General features: G+C 51.0%; 1 pseudogene; it reads right to left on the reverse strand.

The window, feature by feature from the left end:
- Nucleotides 1–8233: 8233 nt before the first annotated feature.
- LOC125092689 (plexin-A4-like) overlaps nucleotides 8234–19227 on the reverse strand; it is a 62967-nt pseudogene continuing 51973 nt past the window's right edge.

Genomic DNA, 19227 nt, shown 5'->3' on the forward strand with positions numbered 1-19227 from the left:
CTGATGGCTAATGATGATGAACATTTTTTCATGTGTCCTGTTAGCCATTTGTATGTCTTCTTTGGAGAAGTGTCTGTTCATGTCCTCTGCTGACTTTTTTGATGTGATTATCTGTTTTGTGTTGTGTTGAGTTTGAGGAGTTCTTTATAGATCTTGGATAACAGCCCTTTGTCTGTAGTGTCATTTGCGAATATCTTCTGCCATTCTGTGTGTTGCCTCTTGTTTTGTTGACTGTTTCCTTTGCTCTGCAGAAGCTTTTGATCTTGATGAAGTCCCAAGTTCACTTTGGCTTTTGTTTCCTTTGCTTTTGGAGACATATCTTGAAAGAAGTTGCTGTGGCTGATGTCAAAGAGGTTACTCCTATGTTCTCCTCTAGGATTTTGATAGATTGCTGCCTCACATTGAGGTCTTTTATCCATTTTGATTTTATCTTTGTGTATGGTGTAAGAGAATGGTTGAGTTTTATTCTTCTACACCATAGCTGTCCAATTTTCCCAGCACCAGTTGTTGAAGAGACTGTCATTTTTCCACTATATATTTTTTCCTGCTTTGTCAAAGATTATTTGACCATAGAGTTGAGGGTCCATATCTGGACTCTCTACTCTGTTCCACTGGTCTATGTGTCTGTTTTTGTGCCAGTACCAACCATGCTGTCCTGGTGATCACAGCTTTGTAATAAGCTTGAAATCAGGCAATGTGATGCTCCAAGTTTGTTTGTTTGTTGTTTGTTTGTTTTCAACATTTCCTTAGCAATTCGGGGTCTCTTCTGGTTCCATACAAATTCTTATGCTGGTTAGTTAAGTTAGAGTCCTTTATTATGTTAATGACTTTATAAAGTTATAGATATATAAATAATTCATATATATGTGTATATATATACATATATATGAAATGCTGTCATTTATCTATCATAGGGCTACCTGATTGCCTTCTTATTGGGTGGTTGTATGGAGGCTAGGAAGCCAACTTTCTGCAGGCAGGGTATAAAAACACTTCTGTGACCCAAGCAAGGATACTGTGACTGGAATTGGAAAAGCTGATCACTGGAGAAGTTGACTTAATTTTCTAAAGGAGCACAGAGGGCCTTCTGGGGAGGGATGACAGATACTTCAGTCCCTGCTTCCTAAAGTTCAAAGCCATGGAGATCTGTTAAGGATAGAATATAGAGCTTCCCATCAAGGTCTGATGGGAGACAGGGTAGGAGGTCCAGAACAAAACTGGAAGAAGGAAAGAACATGGGTTAATGAGGAAGAGCCCAGGGGGTTGGAGGAGGCAGGTTTGTGTAAGGGCCTGTGGTGCTGTCAGAAGCCCTGCCAGACCCAGCTACCTAGCACGGCACTTGTACCCCAGGGAGCATGTGGGGGTGTGGTATAATTAGGGTGGGAGTAGAAACTGAAGAGAGAGAGTAGTTGTGGAGTGCCCTTGGGTCATTCTCCCTCAAGGGCTACCGTGGGAACATGGGCCAAAGAGGCATCATGGCAGAGACCAGTGGGCAGCTGCTAGTCTGGGGAAGGCCAGTGCTCAATGCTCAAGAACCCTCTCCAGTGACAGGCGAAGTCAGAGCACTTGTGAATTGCTCAGAAAGCAGCCACCTCCCCACCAGCATGTGGATGTCCTATGGACACTCCTCTGAGACGATGTAAGCCCATAAAGGGTCTAGGGAGGGAGGAACCCAAGGGTGCATCTCAGATTGCCTATTTATTTGGCATTTGGAGTTTTACCAGCTTTTAACTTAATTCATGTGCATCACACTTATTATATAAGAAATCAGTGTCAACTACAGGAAATATAAATCAAAACAAGAAAATAAAAATGGCCCATACTCTCACTGTCTAGGGACAAAACTGGTGGTAACATTTTGGTGTTATTTTCTTCTAGTCTGTTTTCTAGACGATAGAACAGTGCATACTAGTCTCTAAATCTGTCTCTTGCACTTAAAATGTTATTGACAGTATTTTTCCATATCACACATTTTTCTTTTAAAATGGCTGCACCATATTCCATTGTATGGTTTGTACTGTGATCCAGTTAACAAAGCCTCCATTGTCAGCCCCTGAGACTGTTAGAAGCCCTTTTTGAGCTCTAACTCTGTGTGTATTCTGGGCCTGCTCTACAGTGGAGGCGTGCACAGAAAGATGAAACATGCTTCCTGCTGTTCGTTGGGGAGAAGGTAATGGAGGACTTCCAACCAATATGGCAGACCGAGAGGATATGGAAAGGTGTTTCTTCCATCCATGCATATATAAATCTGCATATAACAAAAATAAATTCAATTGCAGAAACTCCCAGTGGCACTTATGAGGCAGGAACTCAAAGCCCAAGTGTTGCTTGTGAGCTGAGACCATGATAGTCCAAAGGAGGTTAAGGCTCAGACATAGGCCTTAGGGTTCAGATTGGGAGAACGTGATAGAGGACTTCTGGCATAAATTGAGAGCTTCTGAAGGCAGTAAAAAAAACTCAGCAGATCTGTTTGGGCAAGTTTCAATAAAGTTTGCCATCTACCAGTGCCTTAGATGGAAGACAGTCATATGCCAGAAATTGGAAACCCAAGCCTTCACTATGTGTACAAATTTACACCACAGAAGTAACACTTAGAAAGTAATATGCATATGAGTTCAGAACTGCTAAAACCAGTGGGGTGCTTGTAAAGGCAAACTAACAGTAATTATGTAGACAGATGATGCTACCATTTATATACCAAGGACATAAAATTACCTAAGGAAACAAATGCCACCAAAGAACTCACAGTAAAAAAGTAGAATCCATGAAAAGCTACAGGCTATGAAGAGGGACACTTAGAAGAAGCAGCAACCTGGATAATTAGCATTCCAAGATCGAGGGGAAATAATCTTAAATAAACTATGATGAGTATATTTAAATTATTTAAAAACATAGAAGGAGGGACAAAAATTATAGAACAGGGCAGAGCGAGAGAAACAGATCTGAAAAGGAGACAGAGAGGGTTTCTAGAAATAAAAATTGTATCATTACTATAAAAATCTATTAGATGTATAAAGTAGAATATTAGACATTAGTAGTATAATAGTAGTAGTTGTATGTATGTATGCATGTATGTATACTGTGGTAGTATATTTGGCCAAAGAGAGAATTAGTGATCTGGAAGATACATCAAGATTATCACCTAGAATTGAAATGGAAAATATGGAGAGAGAGTTAATAGATATATAGTCAAAATACATCTAGTCAAGTGCCAGAGGAGAGAATGGAGAATACATGAAGGAGATCATAGTTGGAAATATATTGGAAGAGAATTTTTCAGAATGAAAGGAACATTTAAATTCTTAAATTGAAGAATATTAGGTCCCAGAATAATAAATACAGACAGATGTACATCTGGACATTGCAGATACACTACAGAATAAAAAATAGAAAAATTAAAAAACTTACAGCTAAAAGTCAGATTACACAAAGGAATGACAATTGAAGTAAAAGCTGACTTATCACTGGCAAAAATAGAGAAACGAGAGATGTATCTTCACATTGCTGTAGGACAACTAGAACCTTAAAATTCAGATCCTGAGCAAACCACCATTTAAAAATGAAGGGAGGGCGCCTGGGTGGCTCAGTGGGTTAAGCCGCTGCCTTCGGCTCAGGTCATGATCTCAGGGTCCTGGGATCGAGTCCCGCGTCGGGCTCTCTGCTCGGCAGGGAGCCTGCTTCCCTTCCTCTCTCTCTGCCTGCCTCTCTGCCAACTTGTGATCTCTGTCTGTCAAATAAATAAATAAAATCTTTAAAAAAAATAATAAAAAAAAAAAAAAATAAAAAAAAATAAAATGAAGGGAAAGGAGTTTTTAACACAAACAAAGCCCAAGAGAATTTATTATCCACAGATCCCAGTGGTAAGAACAACGAAATATAACTCAGTGAGATGGCAATGGAACCAGCTGGAAGGAGTAGAAAGCCAGAAGCAGTGGTGAGAAAAAGCCACAAAAAGATAAACTTTTGGTAACTATAAATAAGTACTGACTACAAAAGTGACAGTAACGAAAAGTGGACTACAAACAAAGTGACCATGAACTATTGGATGACAGTAAGGAGTGTGGGACGGGAGTGGAGGTGTGGTGAGAAAGTGTCTTACTGTCCTAAAGGGGGACAGAGGCAGTGACTGACTTTAAGCATTTTTACACTGAACTTTTAAAAAAGTGGTTATTTAGGAATAACCACTAAAAGAAATATAATGCACAACTTCCAAAGCATAGAGGCTAAAAAGGAATAAAGAAAGCAGAATCACTCCCATAGGAGGCGTGATAGGAAAATAAGGAGGAAATAACCATGGTAGTTATTACCAGGTCTGTGAAGGGGCTGGGATTTATCCTACCTACACGCAAATAAGTTAGCCTGTTGCTATTTCGTGGATGCTGTTGGAAGACATGAGAATCTCAGATCAGAGACGAAGGACTTTAAGATTTGCACACAGTGGGGCATTTGGGTGGCTCAGTTGGTTAGGTGGCCGACTCCTGATTTCGGCTCAGGTCGTGATCTCGGGGTCCTGGGATTGAGCCCTGAATTGGGCCCCACAGTCAGTGGGGAGTCGGCTTGAGAATTCTCTCTCCCTGCTCCTTGCCCCCTACTAAAATCAATCAATAAATCTTAAAAAAACAATTCACACACAGCAACCATCATGAGAATCATGTGTGCTTCAGCTCATCGTTGCCCCGTGGCCCACAGAAGGTGAAGCAGAGAGGTCCCAGTGGGGCTGTTGCATGTGCCGAGAGTGTGTGTTGCAGCTGGGGAGCACCTCGCTTGGGGACTCCTCTCTGAGCAGGCAGTGAGCATGAGCTGTGTCCCAAAGGGAGACATCACCTGTTCTCCCAGATTTCTTTATGTGAACACAACCCTGAGAAGTGAGCCAGGTCACGAGCTCAGAGCCTTACCTTCTTGGCCTATTCAGTAAGACATGGGGAAGCCTGGGTGACTCACTGAACAGTGTCTCTTCAGTGATCAAACACAAACCAAGATGATAGAAGTGAATTAAAATAGCAATCACATAAATAGAAATAATGATAAATAGCAATTAACCTTGCCTTTTAAAAAATTATTTTTTACTTATTTTTAAATATTATTTATTTATTTATTTTTTATTCATTTATTTTTTGAGAGAGAGAGAGAGAGAATGAGAGAGAGCAAGCATGACAGGGGAGATGTCAGAGGGAGAAGCACATTCCCCGCTGAGCAGGGAGCCTGATGTGGGACTTGATTCCGGGACTCCAGGATCATGACCTGAGCTGAAGGCAGCTGCCCAACCAACCGAGCCACCCAGGTGCCCCAACCTTGCCTTTTTAAAGACAGAATTTCTAACTTTGGGTCTAAAATTGTGCAATGTATAAGACATACCCAACACATAATTTTTTTTATTTAACCTTAGTGGTTTGACCATATTCTATTTCGGCAGGTGTCTTGCTGCCTATGTATGATTTTGTGTGTGTGCATGTGTGTGTGTGTGTGTGTGTGTTGGTGGTGAGGGTGATGTGCTAGTGGGAGGAGTGGAGTTAGTTTCTTTCCTTCCTCTCCTTCCTCATCCTTCGTTAAATCCATTCACAACTCTATCAGACAGATACAGAAAGTTTGAAAGTAGCAGGAATCAAGAAGGGCGTACTATGAAAACTAACCTAAACAAAATGGAGGCATTATAATAAATAGTGGATAAAAAATATTTAAGGTAAAAAACAAAAAACAACCAAACCCTCCACATTAATTCAGAATGACACATTACCTTGCAACAAACAGAACAATCTAGCTGAGGGGAAACAGAGTCAAATCCAGTATGAGGCAGCATAAGATGAGTGTCAGCTGAGAAGTCCAAACAGCAAGCACTTTGAGTCCGGACGAGGCAGAGATGGATCTGGGTGAAGTGATCCAGAAATGGGTTCTGGATACGGAATATATGGCTTTAGATAGGTCCCGCATGAGGGAGGCCCCAGGAAGTAAGTAACAAGTCAATTTCAGCTTGTTTGAGACACAGAAATATGTATTTGGGGACTTTATAAACAAAGGGACAAAGTACTTGCAGCATGGACCCCAGGGTTTGGGCAACTGGAAGTGTTAGTGCCGGGGGCTAAGGTCAGCGGTCTCATCCCTACAAAGGCCTGTGTGCTTTTCTCTGCTCCTCAGATCTGTATCACGTGCCCACGCTGTTGGGCCTTCTGTGAATTGATGGTTCCGGAGTGGGCCTGGGGATTAGGTGACAGGTGGCATGGTACAATCCTGGTGCTCTTCTAGAAAAGCTCAGACACCGCTAATGGTGGGGAGAAGGACACTGAAATCCGGAGAGAAGAAGTGATTGGCCTCAGGTCAGCTAGCCCACCACAGAGCTGGGACCTCAGTCTGAATCTCCTTACCCTCTGTGTCCACTGCACCCCATCATGGGGAAGCTTGGCCCAGTTGCCCTTGGGGACTTAGTGCTTTGGCCCTAGCCTACTTTGGCAGATGTCTGACTGCTCTTGGAAGTGTGTGTGTGTGTGTGTGTGTGTGTGTGTGTGTGTGTGTGGTGATGATGGTGATATGCTAGTTGGGAGTGCAGTTGATTTCTCTCCTTTTTCCCTCCTTCCTCATCCTTTGTCAAACCCATTCACACCTTTGCAAGCCAGATGGGAAAAGAAACTTTAGTGGGGGATGGGCTTTCAGATCTGGCTCCCTGGACATGGGGCCTTGGGTGTCCTGGTGTCCAAGTGCCAGTGGCTTGCTGGAGAGGCTCTAGGACATCTATTTGGGGACAGTGCAGACAAATGGCCTGCAGACTCCCACATGGGTTGGGCCAGGGCATCCTACCATCTAAAGCCTTCTCAATCTGCAGAGCCATGTGCTAACAAGCTGTTGGCAGAGCACTAGAGAAAGACATATTCAAAACAACAGCAACAAAAATTGCAAGCCACTCCATCGGGCTTGCAGACCCCTCCCTGCATCTCATTAGCGCCCGGGGGTGGGAGGAGGCAGGGCTGGCAGCACTGCCCGCACCTACTCCGGTAAACCAGTGCGGGCCAGTAGAGGTGGGTGGAACAGGAGGCACCCCAGCTCCCCGCTTATGGCAGGCCTTCCAAATGCTGGGCTTGTTTATCTGTTCCCTAGCATTACATCTTCTTCCAAAGTATCAGATACCTAAACCCTATTGTGTAGGGCTTATTTTGGTCTCATGTTCCTCAAACCAGCCAGTGCTTAAAAATCTTTTTTCATCTACGAACCTTGGGGTTTTCATACGATTTCCATGGAGCAAGGTGAGTCACAGCAGGTCATGTGTTCCGTCGATCTCATGGCTCAGACTTGTCACAGTTGGTCATGCTGGGTGGAAGTCATGGTGCTCTCCCCAGATGCCTCCACTTACTGCCGTGGTTAGGACCCTCTCATTTCTAGAAGGTGAGCTCCATTTTCCACGGTGGAAACTATAGACCAAAAAACCAATTCAGCAATTTGTTCAGCAAAAACTCAGCAATGTCTCCCTCTTCTCCCCGACCCCCTCATTCCCTTATCCATCTGTGTTTGTGTTCCCAAGTTCCCAGGCTCCTGAAAAAGCTCAGCTTGGGCTAGAAGTTGGGGTGACCCAACCCACAGCCATGGCTATGGTCCCCAAGACCTCTTACTCGGGAGGCCAGGGAAGAAGGAGCCCCCTCCAGACCCCAGGACTGGGGATACCACCCTCCCACATTCCCCACATCCTCCCTCCCAGGTAGTTCTGCACTACTAGTAACTATGCATGTGGTCCTACTAGGTTTGAGTCAAATTACTACCCACGCATTGCTTGGTCATAAAATGGGGATGGGAAGGGAGGACTTCCACAGAGGGACTGCTGGCCCCTAGGGAGAGCTGGAGGTGGCTTCTCTTGATGGTTTTCATAGCAAAGACACGTACTGAGGCCAGCATGTGGGGCTGGATTCGCAAGCCACCTCATGTGGAACGCAGGGTGAGCTGCCCCGCAACCTTGGTATGGCAGATAGCTCACTTTTATAATGACCTTTTGGATCTGGGCTCCTGGAGGTACCTCTGACCCCACACGTGATTGTTGTCAAACCGTCAAGTGCTTTGTTTCCACTGCTTGCCACAGGTGGGGAAATTGTAGCTCCTAATCTTAATGAAAGTGGAGTGGGGAGGGGACCCGTGGAAAGCTTGCAGCCTGGAGCTCAAGACCCTCTCCAGAAGCCCAGGTCGGCTAGAGACAGTCCTCCTGAGCTCTCAACGTCTGTGAAATGCGTCAGAAGTCGGGCTTCCAGAACCAGAGTCCTCAGGGCACCTTCCCCTGCATCAGAGCTGTAGGGCTCCAGCTGCCTGGTCCTGGGGGAAAGAAGGAAGGCTGACTGCCCCCTGAGCCGCCGCATTGGGAGGAAGCTAAGGGATGGCACCTCACCCTCCTTCCCCCTGCCGTGCTTGCTCCTGGTCCAGTGAGACAAGATTCTAATCACTACACCTACTTAGAGTACATTGCAGAGAAAAAAATTAAGCAGCGTAAATATAATAAAAGGCAGTAATTAATAGTCCCACAGGCCATGCCATGTTGACAGCTAAGGATGTAGTGAGGGGATGGGACGGGCCCACATCCCCATCACAGGGAGCCGAGGCTTCCCTGGTGGGGAGGACAGAGCCCCAGGTACAGGCCGCATTGACTCCGGGAGTAAATCTACAGCAAAGAAGGCACGCAGACCCTCCCAGGGTGACTCACGAAATGGTACCCGGGGGGCGACAGGAGTCTGACTCCTAAATTTCCTTCCTGGATTTAGTGCTGCTGATTTCATATCATGGTAGTGTTGGCAATTATTTAAAAATACAAGCTGTGGAATCTTCTTCTAAATCTCAAATCAGCGCTATGGCCGTACTGTCCTCCCAAAGGAATGGAGCTCAAGGTTGCTGGACACGTCAGGCCAAGACACCCGGAGCTCTCCCCAAGCCCCCAGGGGCCAGGATTTGGGGGTGCCAACTGCCCTTGGGTGGTGTGAAAGTGGGGGTAAAGAGGCAAGAGGGGGCACCTCACTGGAGGGGAAGGGAAAGGGTGGGTCTGTTGGGATGAGGGCTGGGTCTGGACACAGCTGGGAAATGAGGCTCAGAGGTTAGATGCCCAGCCCGCACTTTGCCAGCCAGCGCCCAGCCCGCGGGCCACTGTGAGACGTGCATGCACATGCGCATGGTTCCCTCCCACCCCTCCCGCGCCGCCACCAGGTACCTTCTTTGCACTCGAGCGCCACGCGCGACTCCAGGTTATCCATCTGCATCTGCAGCCGCTTCAGTGTGAGGTCACTCTTGCGGGACTTGCATTTGTAGGCGATGACGACGGCGACGATGAAAATGACCAGGAGGCCGCCAGCCACGGAGATGCTGACGATGGCGGGCAGGCTGAGCGGGCTGTCTGGGGTGACGGACACCATCCCCGGGGAGTACTCCATGCCCCCGATGCGGGCCTGCGGGCACAGCAGGCGAGAGGAAGCTGTGAGAGCGCAGAGCAGCGGGGGTGCCCGCGGCCGTGTCGATGAACTGGCCACCGGGCCGGACAGGGAAGGGCTCCGGGAAGGAGAGCTGTCACCGGCTGCAAGGACAGCTGAGGGGGTGTGTGGGGGCTGAGTGGGGGTCCGGATGGCTCAGAGATGGGAAGCCCCGCGGCACCCAGGACTAGCGCTGTCATCATCTTAAGCAAACAGACAGAGCCAGGACCTGAAGTCTGACACGACTTCAGTGAGTGGCTCCCTGAGATTCATCCCAGGGTAAGGACTGGTGACAGGGGCACAGAGCATGATACGATGGACTTCCTCCAGCCAGCAACGGTCCCCTCCTGCAAGGGCCTCTCGCCTGTAGCAGGCAATGCACACTTCATTCATGCTGCTTTGCCTTGCTCTCACTGTAGCACCGGCCAGGATCCCCTCCTGGTCTACTCATGCTCCGGCATCCCTAGCGCCTGTCCCATCCAGAACGGGGCCCCGCCAGGCTCACCATCACTTTGTGCCTGCCGATGAGGTTGGGGGACTCGCAGAGCAGCTGCACGTCAGACACCGTCACAGCACATGGCTTCTCCCCGCCAGCATGGTGTAGTTCAGCTTCACGTTGCCCCCAGCCATGGGGTGGGGTGGGGGATCAGGTTCTTGCCCTGGAGGGACAGGGAAGCCCTGCTTTGTATCCCAGAGTGAGGACAGTAGCTACCAGCTGGCCGCTATGTCCCCCCACCCAGAGGTCCCGCCCTGCTGCTGAGCTGGGGGAGAGCCCACCTTCCATAGCAAGTCCGAAAACCTTGTGATGCCTACACTGCCATTCCCCCTTCCTCAGCGGGGAGTCAGTAATCAAGGCACTCTTTAGCTTATCCAAATGCAGCCTCAGGACCCTTCTCAACACAGAGCTATGGTCAATCACGACCAATTGATTCAAACTGTCATAGGAGTTACAAATTATTTGCTACCCACGCTCCAAAGAAACCCTCCACTGTGGTTTGCAAAGGGCTCCATGGGAGGAAGCAGGATGAGCCTCTGACCTCCCAGGTTCTGGACTTTGGGGACAAAGGAAGCTTGGGGGTCAGAAGGCCAGGATGGCTCCAACTCCTGATTGCGTCTCTAAAGGGTTTGCCTCTCAATACAAACTCAGAGACAGTGTTTTCTGTACTCTGGACTGTAAGACAACCACTGCGAGGGACTCCAGGGATGAAATTGGGCTTGAGCCCATGACTTCTGGCCCTCTCTGTGACTTGAAAACCCACCCCCTACAGCAGCCTCCTTGCTTCCCACCACCTGCCAATGACCTCCATCTACCTTCAGGATGATGGGCGTGCCGGGCTTGAGCTCCAGGATTCCTGAGGGCCCAAAGGCCTCAAACACAGGGTTGGGGTAGTAAGTGAAGTTGGACTTGTTGAGGATTAGCAGGGACTGGACATTGTCCAGGATGAAGCCGAACTCCTCAGGCCTCTCGGTCAGGTCGGACTGGTGATCGGGCTCCAGAGCAAGAGCCGGAGCCTGGCAGGTCATCTCAGTAGCATTCAGAACCTCACAGAGCTGGAGGGGCCAGAGAGGAAAGACCATGCGGTATCTGGACTTACACAGCCCTCAACACATGCAGCAGGACTCCCTCCAGGCTGGGATACAGCATGGGGTTGACGTGGGACAGTTACGGATTGGTCACCCCTCTGCAGCCAGGACCACGGAACCTGGCCACTCAGGAGTCAGCTCTGCAGCTGGGACCCGCCTCTGTGCCCTGTGTGTGCCCACAGGGTGCGGAGGTGATGAGGGTATCTCTGAGCTAAGGAACAGTCCTAGGGTCTAAAAGATGGAGGACTAAGGGTATGAAATCCCAGAAACCCCCAAAGTGATTGCTCCTCCATGCCTGCACCCCAAGGTACGAAAATGCCCTCTCATCTTCTCCCTCATCTCACCATCCCAGTGCTGGGGGCTGTCATGTGCAATGGGTCCTCTGGGTCTGGGTGGCCTGCCCGACTTGGATACCCCATGCCCTTTGGGAAAGTGACACGTTGAGCCACCTCTGCACTTACATTGATGTGTTCCTTCCCTCCAGGCTTGGCCCGGATCTGGGGGTTCTGTATGAGGTCCAGGTGAGTCCCCCACACGGCGATGGGTGTGTTTCCACTGACCGGGGGAAAGAACAAGGAGGCATGTCAGCACAGGGATGGGAACAGCAATGGCGCTTGACGACCACGATGACGATGATGAGGCTGGGCTCCAGCATTAAAGGCAATGACAACCAGGAGGCGTGATAATGTTCACAGGGACAACGGTGGCAAACTGACTGAATAAGGATGAGCTTCAGCAGCCAAGGGACAACAGTGATGACTGGAGGTCTGTGGCGGTCCCACTCTGAGGTATCCGGAGTGTGGACACCAGCGGAGGCCCTGGAGCCTCCTGACCTGAGTCAGATGCTTCTCTGTAGCCCCCTGAGGTCTCCCCCAGCCCTCACCAGTCCCAGGGAGATTTCCACACTGGCCTCAGTCTAATGAAAGCCTTGCTCCAGAATGTCCCCCACCAGACCCTCCAGGATCCGAGCACAGTCTCCTCCTCAAGGCCATCACTACAGTTTCACCCTGGAAGCTTCTGTCTGCTGAGATCTGGGAAAGGGAGAGGCCCAGACACCCAGGAGCCTCGTGTAGGAATGTAAACAGCCAATGTCCCGGGCCCCAGGTCTCCTGGATCCTGGGTGTCAACCAGCTACGGAGAGGAGACAGCAGGAGATTCCCCTTTGTGTAGCTTTTCAAAGAAAACCTGGGTGCCATTGCCGTATGCGGGGGTCTGAGAAGCTGATCCGAGGCAAGGGCTATCTTCCTTGGGGGCTACTCAAAGGAAGGGGACAAGTCACTTTCTCCACAATCCTGAGAGTATCTTCAAGAAGAATCCTACCATCTGAAACAGTTAGTTACAAGCTTGGTGAGTGAAGAATCCATGACACCCATAGCCATGTCTCCCTCTCTGTGCCTCTGCCTGTCTCTATACTCCCTGGTATTCCCTGCGCTCCACCTGCACTACTACTCCCACACACATGTGCGTGCACACACACACACACACACACTCATGCATGCAGGAAGAGTCCTATAAAACCCAGACAGACTCTTCTGCCCATGGCCGTGTTTCAGAGTGAGATTCTGCTATCTGGCCATCTCCCAATCTTCTTAATCATGAATTCAATCCACATTTAAGAACTGCCCCCCATGGAGAGCAGCCCAGGCTATTGGGAGCAGTGCACAGCACACTCGGCAGGGCCCCTGCCCCATCAGAGAACCTGTTCACTGCAGCAGAAACTCTAGAGCCTGGTGGGAGGCCCAGATCGTGCTTGCAACCTCCCTCTTGTTGTGAACGTGACTCGGGGTCAGCTACGATGCCTCAGTTTCTATGCTGGCGACTTGAGGACGAGCTCATTGAAGCCAGGCTGTGAATTCCTCAGGAAGCTGCACAGTTTGTCTAGATCAAGGGCTACACCAACTTCCTGGATTCACCAAGCCCTGGGGGAAAATCCCAGAAGAGCTTTCTACAGACTCTGCCCCTCTCTGGGCCTTGTAGCATCTACTTTAAAATCACAGCTAAAGCTTATAAAGTTTGGGTCTTAGGGAGCAAGGACAACCCAATCTCATGTCCACAAAGGCTGCCTTTCGTGGACATAAGGCCGGGGGTGGCAGACTTTCCTGGAAAGGGCCAGAGAGTAAATATTTTCGGCTTCCCTGGCCATATGGTCTGTTGCAGTAACTCATCTCTGCTGCTGTGGTGAGAAAGCAGCTATAGACAAAACATAAAGAGATGAGCATGGCTGTGTTCCAATAAAATTTATTCATAAAAGGAGGCAGATGGCCAGATCTGGCCCCCAGGTTGGAGTCTGCTGAGCCCTCATTTAAAAAAGCAAAGACTGTTCTCTGAACTGGACTTGTCCCTGATCCCTGCTTCAGCCATGGAGACCACATCTTCATGTTTCCCCCTTCCCCTGATGTCAGACGCCCTCTAGAACTGAAGCCAACCATGGGGAGGGCTGAGGATTGGGCCAGGGGCAGTAGGAGAGAGCTGAGCCAGGCACTGCCCTGTGCCTGTGCCCCTGGCTTAGCCCTGCCAGCGTCCTGGGAGGGAGTTGACGGATGAGAAACCATGGGCCCAGAGAAGTAAAGTCACCTTTAAGGTCATCGGCTGGGCTGAGCCAGCTCCTTCTGACCCCAAGCCCTGTTGCATTCCCCCTCGGCTCCTGATACAGTAGGTTCCCAATGGGCAGCAGGGGCCGTGCTGTCAGGGTGCTCTCTGCTGCACCTTCCCATTATGCTGCACTTCCTGCAATTCTCCCTGAAGTGAGATGCCACGCCAGAGCCCCACCAAGTGGGGGACTGGGAGGGTCCTCAGGGCTCCTGGAATTTCCAAAGCCCCCCCCGTGAAGTTCTCAAGATGGGAGGCCAGAAAGGTATACAGCTGGTGCAAGACAGCTCGTGACTGGCTGAGCGAGCGGTGGCCCTGGAGGGTCCTTCCATAAGAGCACACACCCAGCTCCTTCCCAGACACGCACTCTCTGTACTTGTGCTGGCCAGCGTGGCGGAAAGAACGGGAACAAGACCCAGTCCCTGTGCCGGAGGAGTCTGCAGTAGAGGGAAGGATGAAGAAGCAGACCCTCAGGGTCATGTCAGAGCAGGATAGAGGGACAGCAGGAGGTTACAGAAGCCCAGAGAAGGGGCCTCTGCATTGGACCCTGGTGGTCAGGACACACTTTTGCTCAAGGGCAGGCCACAGACAAGTTGAATCTGACTTACACTTTCTCCTCCATCCCTTGGCAGGACTGGAATTATTGCCCGCATCTGGAACGGGACTGGCAACCCCCAGCCCTCACCATGATGCGATCATGGCCTCCGGGGAGGGGGGTGCTGGGGGGTACCAAATCCTCAGATGACAGGCTATGGGCTCTTGCTGACTGGAGCTCAGGCTCTGGGACCAGGGCCCACTGACAGGTACTGTCTGTGGAAGGAGGGCACCCTGGCAGGAAGCTCTGATTCATCAGTCCTCCAAGCAGAACTGGGCTCTGAGACTGTCCTTGACTCTCTGAGAGTTGAGGAAGGACAGCCAAGGGCAGGGCCATGCCTACCTGACGATGCTCCACTCTGGCTCGATGTGCACGATGGTGGGGTCCTCCACGTACTGGAAGAACAGGTCCTGGTGGATACTGGCCTTGTCCACTTGCACCATCACCTTCATTTCTAGCACCTCGTCTGAGGACGTGGTGTTGCAGACGATGTAGGACGGAGAGCGTCTGCAGGGAGGGCGGACATGCAGCTGGGCTCCCGGGGGCTGGAGGGGACAGCAGTCAGGGCGGCCGCCCCCCCAACCCCTCCCTGCTCCCAGGCTCCTCAGAGGCCATGGTGAGCACTGCCCCGGGTGGAAAGCTCCAGGCACTACTGACAAACACCCTCCACCAAATCCACCAAACGGGTTCCCCTGAGACCTCTTTTCAACGAGGCCTCATCCTTGGGCCCCATCTTGCCCCTGCCAAGCCCCATTTTAGTAAGAATCCTGCAAAGTGGGGTCAGCCAGGCCCCCCCCCATCACCACCCTAGGTACCTGATCACCCTGGGCTGCCTGCAGCAAGAATCCTGTTCAGTCAGTTTAGCAAGAATCTTCCATTCTGCTGCTGCTGCTTCTTACTCATTTCACACCAGTGGCCAAACATCAGGCGACAGCAGGAATGGCCGGCTGGGGAAGGGCTGCCTGGCAGGTCTCTAGACTTAGCCAGAAATATCCACAGTCAGGTGTAATCATCCCTCAGAGAGAACGGCCACTTTCTCAGGAAGGAGAAAGCACTTCCAAGAGGTGAGCTCTGGAAGTTTGCAGCCCTGGGGCAGCCCTGGGCCCCACCCTCCAGGCTGTGAATGCCTGGAGGTGAGTTACCTGTGGAAAAAGCAGGGCTGCTTCCCAAACATCACCACCACATTGCTGCCCGTGTTCAGGTTGGTACCATGATGGTCACTTGGGTGCCCCCAGACATGGGTCCCCGCCTGGGCTTCAGGTCCGAGAGAGTCAGCGTCTGTGCAGGAAAGGATCTGGCCTGAGACACCAGGGACAGGGTCTGAAGAGGCAGCACCCCGCTCCCAGAGCCGCTCAGTAACGGAGACCTCCCAACGGAGCCCACGAAGTCGTACTGGGCTTGTGTGGATAAGCAACGCTCTGGACCCTGAGAGTTTACACTTCTCTATTAATAACAGTAATGGTAAAAAAAATAATAATAACAGTAATGGTAAAGCTGCCTTGTGCTGGTGTTTTAACTGGCAGGTCCATCTCTATATGATGCATGTGCCCAGTCAATTCTACAAAGTAGGATTATTAACCATTTTACAGAAGAGATTCAGAAACATGAAATAAGGTTCCCAGGATCACACAGCTAAAAAGTGGCATGTCTGAGACCTGACTGCAGAGCTCTGGCTCTCTACCCCCTATCCAGCTGCTTTGGGAAGGTGATGAGCTCCTTGTGCAGGCCTCTTCCAGAGAGCTGCCCAAACACCCAGAAGCCAGAGCCAGGGGTCCTGAAGGCCCCAGGAAAACCCGGGAGGAGAAGGGAAGGAGGGTCAGGGGATGGAGGGAGGACAGCGGGGGGGGCATCTGTGAGCTGAGAATTTGGAGTTGCAGGTTGGCTCTTTCATTAGCATTTTAATGGAAACAACTTTCCTCAGTCCCAGGTGAGAAGCTTGTATCTGCATTGAAATGAAGATTTCTCTCTCCCCTGCCCCTTAAAGAATTTCCCACCAAAAGTTGAACCTCCTTGGCTCCCAGCCTTCAGGCCACCTCCTCATGGAGAGGCCCCAATCCCTAACAGCTCAGGGAGAGAGGAGGAGCCCCAGTGACCTAGTCTGCTCGCTGACCCTGGCCCCCCAATGTCTGCCCCGCACACTCCAGGGCCCACCCGTCCCGCCGCCCACCTGTTCCCTGCAGACCCTGAGCCTGGCATTCCCCTAGTACCCATAAAGGGAAGGAATGCTTCATTCCAGAGCCGCTCCTGGCCCAAATGAGACCCGGAAGGGTGGGGTGAGGCCTTGGGAAGAGCCTTGGTTTCTTAGCTGGGCAGAGATTTTGCTGTGTGTCCCAAACAAGTCTTGTAACCGCTCTGATTGTAAAATCAGAGAGCAAGGTCAAAACAGTTATCTCAAAGGCGCCTGCTGGTTTCTGGTTCTGTAATTCAGGGTCACATCCCACAAATGGTGCCTCCGTCCCACTGTCTGGAAAGGAAAGAGAGTGCAGTCTGTGCAACAAGGGTGGTCCCAGAGATAGAATAAAAACCCAAGCAAGTTCAGATAGATGGTGGTAGCCACATGGAAAGAAGAACCTGTGGCAGTCTCCAGCAGCCTGTGGGTGGGGTTCTAGAAGGGATGGAAATGAGTAATCCTTGCTGGCTCTGCACTGGGGGGTTGGGTGGGGGAATTATTTTGGGGTGAGGAGAAGATGACATGGAGGCATGTTTTCAAGTCGTGAGAAATGATTAATTATTTAAGTCATGCTTCATAAATATTTCATGATGGGTTTGCATGGGAAATCAAATTCTGTATTATTTGCCACCTCTTCTCTTGGCTCCTAGCTGGAGGTAGGGAAGGGAAAGGTTCCCTCCACGCAGATCTCTAGGGCAAAACTGGGGACAAGACCAAGAGTGCTGATCCCTTGGCCTTGGCCTTTGGGTTTTGGGTGTCGAAACCCAAACCTCAGAGCCTGGCCTCATTTATGGAGGGAAACTGAGTTATTAGACCCAGACCTTATGCCCAACCTCAGCACTGGGAAGGGGCTCCTCAGTATGTCCCAGATCCCGAGAGGCAACCCTGAAAGGGGCTCTCCAATGTGCCCCAGGTCCCCAGAGGACCTCTGGGAAGGGATTCTCTAGCGTCTCAGGACTCCGGAGGAGTCAGGGGCTTCTGTGTACCCCCTGCAAGCTGCCTAGCAGGGCAGGAAGGCAACCACGGCTCTGAGATGCTGGGGAGCACGAGACAGGGTCCTTCTGTTCACTCCTCACCTCCCAGGTGACCCTCTTCCCTAGCCCCTAGGAGCTCTGGGGGCAGCCTCAGTGACTGGGCCCTTAAAAGCACACTGGGGACTGGGGAGGAAATGGAGGTTTCCTCTCTGAAAGTCTTCCCCAGGACCATTCCTCAGAGGTAGCCCTCAAACAAAAAGGCACACAAATCTTGGAGTCCCACAGCCCCACTGGACCAATGCAGTTTGCCTTGTGGCAGCCTCACCTTTTCCTGACCTGTCTTTGCGCTCCCACTTCTTTTCTTCCTGCGAACTTTTCCCTCTCCACCCTTTTGTTCCCATCTTTGGTTTCTCTCCCATACTTCATGCCAGGGTCAGCTTCCCACCACTCCAGACTCCTACCGAGCATCACATTCTGCCTCTTACAGATCCTGCCTCCCCACCCAGCTTCTTCCCTGAAGCCTCGCCTTGATGCTGTGCCTCTCACCACATCCTGTTTCCAGAGTGGAAACAGTCACGCAGGCCAAACTGGCCTTACCTGCGAGCAGAAGCAGCTTCTGAATACGACATAGGCTCATTATAAGAATTAAACCTGAAACCACATATCGTACAGATAGGTACATGGGATCTGTTCTCTAAGTTCTGTTTGTCCTAGGCCAGTTCTGTTTGTCCTCAATCTGGGCTGAGTTAGAATCTCAGGGGGACTTAACTCAGGGTCAGTGGCGGGGTGGGGGGTGCTCTAGAACCTTCGCTTTAAAGCCCCTCAGGAGATTCCAACACGCGGGGAGGTTTAGAACTGCCTAAGCACCATGGGGGCTAAAAAGGTAAGCAGCCAGGGCTTCATCTCCAAAGACTTACTGGTCTGAACAGAGGAGCCGGGGGTCCCAGACGAAACACCCAGGGCCACGTGGGCAGGCAGACGGCATGGCATCCCCAGTGAACCACGGAACCGTGGGGGCTGTGGGCTGTGTGTGCAGAGAAGGCGTGGAGGGGCTCGTGAGCAGGGCTTGGACTAACGAGGAGGGTTCGGCTTGGGGAAATGTGGGGAAGGAGATGGAGAAGGGAGAGGAGTCCGGCCATGCAAAGCCTGGGAAACAGGACTGGATTGACAGGGCGGACCAGACCAAGGAGCCTGGACGGCAGCTGGGCAGCGGCGCCCTGGGTTCTCCTTGCCGTGGGGGCTAACCAGATGGAAACCATATTCTGCAGGGCCAGATGGACTAGAATGGGTTCAGACCTCTACATTCAGGGATTTAAGGAGGTCACTGCAGCAGCCAGGAGAATGGGCAAAGTGAGACTCCAGGCCGTTGTGGTGATGGGGTGGCTGAAATCTGGAACTAAGGGAAACTGAGCCACAGTCCATCAGAACTGTGGCCCAGACAAGCCCCTGACAGAAGTAGGCAAGTGAGGGGGACTCTGTTTGTGGGAGCAGACAGCCGGGGCGGGTGAGGGAGGTGACGGCCAGATAGCCAGGGATCAGTGGCCTTGGAGTGAGTCACGGAGGGGAGACATGGCAGAAACGGCTAATTCCCAAAGGAAGCTTCAGCCATCCCTGGTACTGTCCATTTGTCACTGCCCAGTGAGTGACAGCCAGGATGCAAACTGCTGGGGGGGCAGGGGTTGACTGGCAGAGGAAGCCCAGTGCTCGCTTCGGCCATGCAGGGACCTCCTCCCTGCTCCTAGGGTGGCCAGGTAGCTCCAGAGCTGGATGTCATGCCCAAGTTTGGCATGCCCCCACACCTCCCACACTTGGGGAGCCCCGTCTCTGCCTTTGTCTCCGTCTCCTTCCCCCTCAGGATCTCGACTCGGCTGGATCGACGATCTCTGTATAGAC

This window comes from Lutra lutra, unplaced genomic scaffold, assembly GCF_902655055.1.
Source record: "Lutra lutra unplaced genomic scaffold, mLutLut1.2, whole genome shotgun sequence".
Classification (NCBI taxonomy): Eukaryota; Metazoa; Chordata; class Mammalia; order Carnivora; family Mustelidae; genus Lutra; species Lutra lutra.